Below are 6,747 nucleotides of genomic sequence, written 5' to 3'. Positions count from 1 at the left end.
GTTTTCCATGCCAGAACGAAGCACATCGAGGTGGACTACCATTTTCATCCGAGACTACATCAAGAAAAATATCATCTCGGTCCATCACATATGCACCGAAGATCAGCTCGCCGATCTGTTCACTAAGGCCATGCCCAGCTCGCCGATCTGTTCACTAAGGCCATGCCCAACAACCGGTTCAAATTGCTTTCATCCAAACTCACTGCTGCTACACAACCATAAGTTTGAGGGGGGCTGTTAGTCACCTTACACGTGGCATCTTGTGATTAGTCACCTAGTTATGTTAACAGCACAATGTACTTTCTTTAAGTCTGTTTTGTCCTTTTCTTTACCAAGCTTTTCTTTATATACCCTGTAATAGTTAAACATAAATATGATTTACTATTCTACTTTTTCTTCTTTCCTTTCCTTTGTTTCTCTGGCATTCCCGTGAGCTCTCTCTTTTATCTTACAAAAATTAGATTTTAAACATATTTAATTTTAATGAGAGGCTCGCCAAGCTTACGAGCAGAACCTACTTGAGCTTGAGCTTTTACTCGTATAATATGTGAGCTTGACTATAGGCTCGAGCTTGAACTCTTTGCTCAATAATCTCGACTTGTGAGCTCGTTAATGAGTCAAATTCAAGCTGGCTCACGAGCTGACCCGACTTACTTACACCCTCCATTCTGAGTCATGTCAATATAATATATCATTTACAATTATGCTTTTCTCTCCGCAGTGGCAGAATGTACAATTTTGTAATTTTTGGTGCTCCGTCGTGTCCATTTTGGTTATCTATAATTCTTATCCTCTAAAAATATTTTTCAATTGCACATAAAACATCTAGATTATCATTCTTAGTGGGACATGATTATATTATTATTGTGCTGAAAACAATATTGGGGTAGGGTAAGATTTTTTTTTTTTTTCTTAATATATTTGCATATAAATAAAGTAGCTTTGAGAGAGACATTCAAACTTTTATATGAAAATTTTAAAAAATTAAATAATGTATTATGTGAATAAAATTATAAAAATATACGCTCCCCTAAATTAGAGAAAATATGATTTTTTTTATCAAAAAGCCTCCATGTTAAACAGTAAAAGGATACAAGGACAGAACAGAGAAAGGGCTCGCTAAAGCTCCCAAGAGCAGCAGTACATGAGGAAAGAGAAATCTAATGAGCCGGAAAGCCAAACACAAAACAAGGTGAAATTACGATTACAAGAGACACAAATGTGAAGAATCGGACACAGAAGGCAGCACACACCCACCCTCAAGCCAAACAAGGGCCTCCATTGGAGGCAGCAAATGAGGAGCGACAATCCAACCCGCAAAATGGCACCAAGGTTGCCAACAAGCTAGGTTCAAGAGGTAGCACACCGAAACTTCATCATCATAGCCCGGAATTAACCACCATCTAACAGAGAAACCGCCATCCAACAGAGAAAAACATCGACAAAGCATATCGCACACACTAGAGGAAACCACCAATAACACAAAAGAGACAGCAACAGCTATTCCTAAACAGGATGGAAATTCATTTATTCTTTGATTTATGCTTTTTCTACTTACTATTTTTAAGAGGAAGATCATTGTTAGCAATTTGTAGAATACTCAGATCAACATTGTCCCTCGAATCTAAAGAATTCTCATCAAATTCCTCTCCATCAGTTGGGGAAAATTCAACATTCAGCCAATCCCCATGCATGATCTCATAATCCATAACATTGCAAGATAGGTGAGGGCGCTAGGAAACATAAGAAATAACTGAAATGGGGACATCAACCAACCCTCCATCTTCCACCATATGATCATCACCCTTAAGAGCAGAAGCATTAGCACCCTCACAATTATTAAGAGTCAAAAACCCACCTTCAGATGGAACACAACCACGGTTCCCAGGATCAAAAGAAGCATCCTCATCAGAAAATTCAGCTTCACCATCACTAACAATAATATTAGAGTCAGGTAAAATGATAGAACTAGTAACCAAATTAATTAAACAAGGAATCGATCCACCAGCCTCAACAACCTCACCATTGTGAGGTACATCAGAAACAACACCCCCTTCCACAAAATTACCAGAGTAAGGAACAATCGGCCCAGCAATAGACAATGACACCTCAATGGCATTAACAGCTTGGTTAGGAGGAACCAGCACAACAACCGATGCAACCAAAGCAACAGGAGACCCACCATCAACAACAATTGGAACCACTGGAATAATAGAAGACCCGCCATCAAAAATACCCGAGGGAGGACCAATAGCCCCAGCTAACTCGACCCCATTACCCGCCAAAGGCTTATTAGAAGAGACCCAACAGATATAAGAAACAACAACAACATTTCCCTCACTAGCACCATTTTCCACAACATCACTTTCGTTCCTAACAAGGTTAATAGGATTCGTAGAAGTAGCATGAATGGGAACAGAAGACAAAGATCGACACTCCCCCCTGACATGCCCGATAGCTTTACAGAGATCACAAAATGGAGGGAAAACCTCCATTTGCACTTTCTGGATGTAACCCAACGTATCAAGGCCGAGCCACACTTTATCCTGATAGTTTTTAGTGATGTCCAGTTCAACCAAGACACGCGCCAGAGAGGGCTGATAGCTAATAGAGGTTGCATTATCAACTTTTAGCGGGCGGCAAAACAAAGAACCCAACACATGAAGGGTTCAGAGAGCGAATAGATGGGGCCGCAAATTGGGGAAGGAAATCCAAATGGAGATAACAAGGGATTCAACACAGACATCAAGGGAAGGAGATCATTTCGTAACTTTCATGTAGCAATTGTAAACAAGGTAAGAACAGTGGCAGAAAACCCTGCTATAATCCAGGTCATTCATCAATTTAATCAGCACATGATAAGAATCAAGTAAGGTTACAGAAAAATCAGTAGATAGCTTAAGGTAGAAAAAAAATCTATGGATAGTATCCAAGCTTAGACGACGGGAAGGAAAAAACTAAGGCATACTTGAAGGGTGCCGCCAATGAAAAAAACTACTCCTTAGATATCCACATAGCAGGTAAACCGCGATATGTAGTCGTTTTGATAAACGGAAAACAAACATCCAAAGCAGAACCATATAAAGCATCCAAGAAAGAGCGCGCCTTCTTGGATCCATCCAAAAAAATCAGGATCCAAAAACCGCTTTGTCACCATGCCGACCACAAAGGGCCGATGGGGACAAAGCAGAGAACAAAAAAATGCACGAAAAGAAAAACAAAAGGAATGAAGGACTTCCCTGATGCTATAGAAGCAGCAACAATGGGATGTTGCCGGAAAGAAATTGCCTAGAGAAGCCCAAGCGAAGCGGGGAGGGAGGCCCAAGCTCTGGAAAAAAAACCTAGCTATGGACGAGAGAAAGAAATTTTAATTAGAGAATAAGATATTATAAAATATGGATTGTTAGTTTGATTTCTTACGAATATTATAAAGAATACTGAAAATTTTATATGATATGATGACGATGATTAGGAGAGGAACGTTTGTTAATAGATGTCAGTATTATCGACAAACAATAGTGGTCAGGATACTGATATTAGATAATCAGTTAAGTAAAGACAGTTGGGTGATGGAGATAAGAGGTGATAGTGTGATCGAGCAATGGTGGTCGAATGATGATACTCGAGCAGAGATAGTCAAATGATAGTGATCCGTCAATAGTGATTAGTTGATGATGATTGACCATATGGATATTTTGGATTTTTTATGAAGTATATAATTCATCATCAGAGGGGCTTTTTGGTTGTTTATTATTGGCCTTGTATTTTTAGATGTAAAAAATTATGTTAGCCAAAAAAATTGTCATATAAATAAAATGCCTTATTTACACTTAATTGGGGGTTGCATCATAATAACTCCTCTTCTCATTGTTGTTTATAGTGTATTAATACACAACATAATAATTCTTCATGATAAGTTTTGTTGCTTATTCATGCAATATCTATAACTCTTTTAATACCGATTAAATGTAACTCTCATATTTAATTTTTGTAACTTATCTTCATTCCTTTTTCTAAATACCCCCAAAAATATGAGAAAAGCTCTCAATTCCTCATTCATAAGCTCTAACTTTCCTTCTTTGAAAGAAATAAATTTAGCTTGTATAGATGGAACAGATTATCCCACTTTGCAAGCTCCGGTTGCCCTCCATAAAGAGGTATAGTACTACTGCGTTCTGGAGCATTCACCAATCACGATGGAAAAGAGAGATAGAGTTTGGCGTCAAAATTTTGTACGAAGATCCAACACACAAAAAAATAAGAGAAATGGGCGCATGAGTTATAAGAGACATCAAGATTTTTTCGTGAAAACCCCTGAAAAAGGGATACCACGGGACATTATCAAGTTAAAATGATTTTACTAGTATTTATTGTTGATTATAAGTGAGGCATTTCCTTGGGGGAATGGTCTTGGATCAATATAGCAAATATACATCATATAGAACACATTACATGGTGGGACCGTGGTCGGCCTCCGAGTAGAGGTTTGGCGAAGGTTAGACGGCTAAGTGGCGATCGATGGTCCATCGGTGAGCGACGGTGGTCAGAGGTACCGTAGTCAGCGGGCGATGGTGATCAAAGGGATCGTGGTCAGCGTCTAGGAGAAGAACTAGCTATTGTTGACGGTCGGGAATGGACGGTAGTGTCACACCCCGATTCCGGAAAGCCGTACACCCCGACAACTCGTAATGCGATGAAGGAATAGAAAAACTCATTTTGTATTCACGAAGAGAAACATGCTTATACAAGATATACAACAGGGTATATATATACATTAGAGTGAACAAAAGAAGTGAATTAAAAATCAATTCAATAATAAAAATTAAAATAATTAATATATCCAAATAACAATAGTCATGATACAAGTCAAAAGGAATATAAATAGAATAAAAAAGCAGGAAAGAAACTATCCAACCCATAAAAATCATAGATAAAAAAATGCTACAAAAAAATAAATACTAAAGATAGTCTATTAATGGTAACCCTGGTCTTGAGGTGACGGTCCACCAGACACGCCTACAGGACCTGCTGAAAAGATAACGGGCGAATTTGATAAAGCAAACTCAATAAGTAACTCCTATTTATCAGAACATAAATGGAAAAAGAAATAAGGCATGCATTAAGAACAATCAAAAGAGGAGAGTAGTAATTTATAATCACTATATCAAAAAATCATGATGAGATATGTTATGTTTTTTACAACATATTCTAATATGCAACAACGAAGATTTATTACATGATGATTTCAATGTGAGTCATAATCCCTGACATGGACAAAACTAATAAATATTGGAAATAGAATTGACAACTTAAACAATTATAAAATAATTTTAATACAAATATCACGGATTATGCGTCTAACAAAGAATGGTACGCTTACACCAAAATAAACAACAGTTACTTACTCCTACGCAAGAGACTCAAAGCTCCAAGCCTATACAATATCCAACCGACAAAGACAACCACTTGAAGATCCTACATATGATGATCTAAACTTCAATTAAAAGAAATTAAATATGCAAATTAAAATATTAAATTTATCAAATTTAAAGACCTAATTCCATATATATATATGTATATATATATATAACCACAATTGAAATCTAGCATAACACAAGGAAGAAAAAGAACAAGGGAGGAGAAGGGAAAAAGAAAAAAGGATGAACTCACAATTGGAAGAGGGACTTACTGTAGGAGGAACGAGGAGGGAGGAGAAGGAAGGATGGCGACGACTTTGACGAGGAAGAAAAAATGAGGTTTACAATCCTGCCCTAGCTTCCTCTATTCAGCTTAAATGATAAAAAGGAAAGCAGCCGGCGAGAGGATCTGATGAATGTGGAAGAAAATTGTGATTAGAGGGAGAGAGGATCGCAACTGACTCGCGTGTAGCGTGAGTGGTTCGTTCGCATGCCTAAAGGGGAGCAAGGTGGCTAGCTTGCTCGAGCAGGATAAATCCTGGATTGAGTGAGCCGGTTTGAGTTATAACAAGGAGTTTGATGACAATATGCAACCGAGTGGAGGTCTGGTGGAGATCTACGGATGGGCGGTGGTCCTGAGACTGTTGGCGACCGAGCGGATGCCAGTGAAGATCAACGGACTGGCGGTGATCTGGCAGTGGTCTGTGATTGGGCGGTGGTTGTCGGAAGTTCGCATGCAGCGGTGTTTGGGTTTAAGTCTAGAATCCTTGAACCCTTAGAGCTTTCTTCAATCTCCAGCCAAAATTTTCCCTCAAGTAGAGAGTGAGGGTCTAGGTATAAATTTTTGTGAGTGGAACACCCTGTAAATATGAAGAAGATCCAAGATAATTTTGGAGTGCTCCGTCATACGACTCATATTAATTCCCTCGATCACACAGAGCATTCATTTAATTGCCTTAATGATGTAAAAATTAAGTGTTCTTGGACTCGTTTGATTCGTCTCATCGAGTTGCTCGATTCACTTATAAGCATGTTATATTTGAATATCATTTGGTCATCCAATTTGTGCTTTGAACATTTCAAATGTGCTTCAACCCTCCTATTTTGGCCCATTTGAGCTAAAGATTGAACCAATTTTGGTGTAATTGAATTCGTCTTACTAAGACGTTCCATTTGACTATAAGTTTGCTAAAATCAGAGTTTAAATTACCCCAAATTTAATTTTGAAAGTTTTTAATTAAGATATACCTCTATATTCGTGTTAGAACAAGACGATTTTTTGTAACGTATCAAGTACTATCCTTTATTAGGAGCCTTGATATTATCCTTT

This window comes from Dendrobium catenatum, unplaced genomic scaffold (assembly GCF_001605985.2).
Source record: "Dendrobium catenatum unplaced genomic scaffold, ASM160598v2 fragScaff_scaffold_1344, whole genome shotgun sequence".
In the NCBI taxonomy this organism is placed as follows: Eukaryota; Viridiplantae; Streptophyta; class Magnoliopsida; order Asparagales; family Orchidaceae; genus Dendrobium; species Dendrobium catenatum.
The sequence above is the reverse complement of the archived record's forward strand: the minus strand, read 5'-3'. Positions refer to the sequence as shown.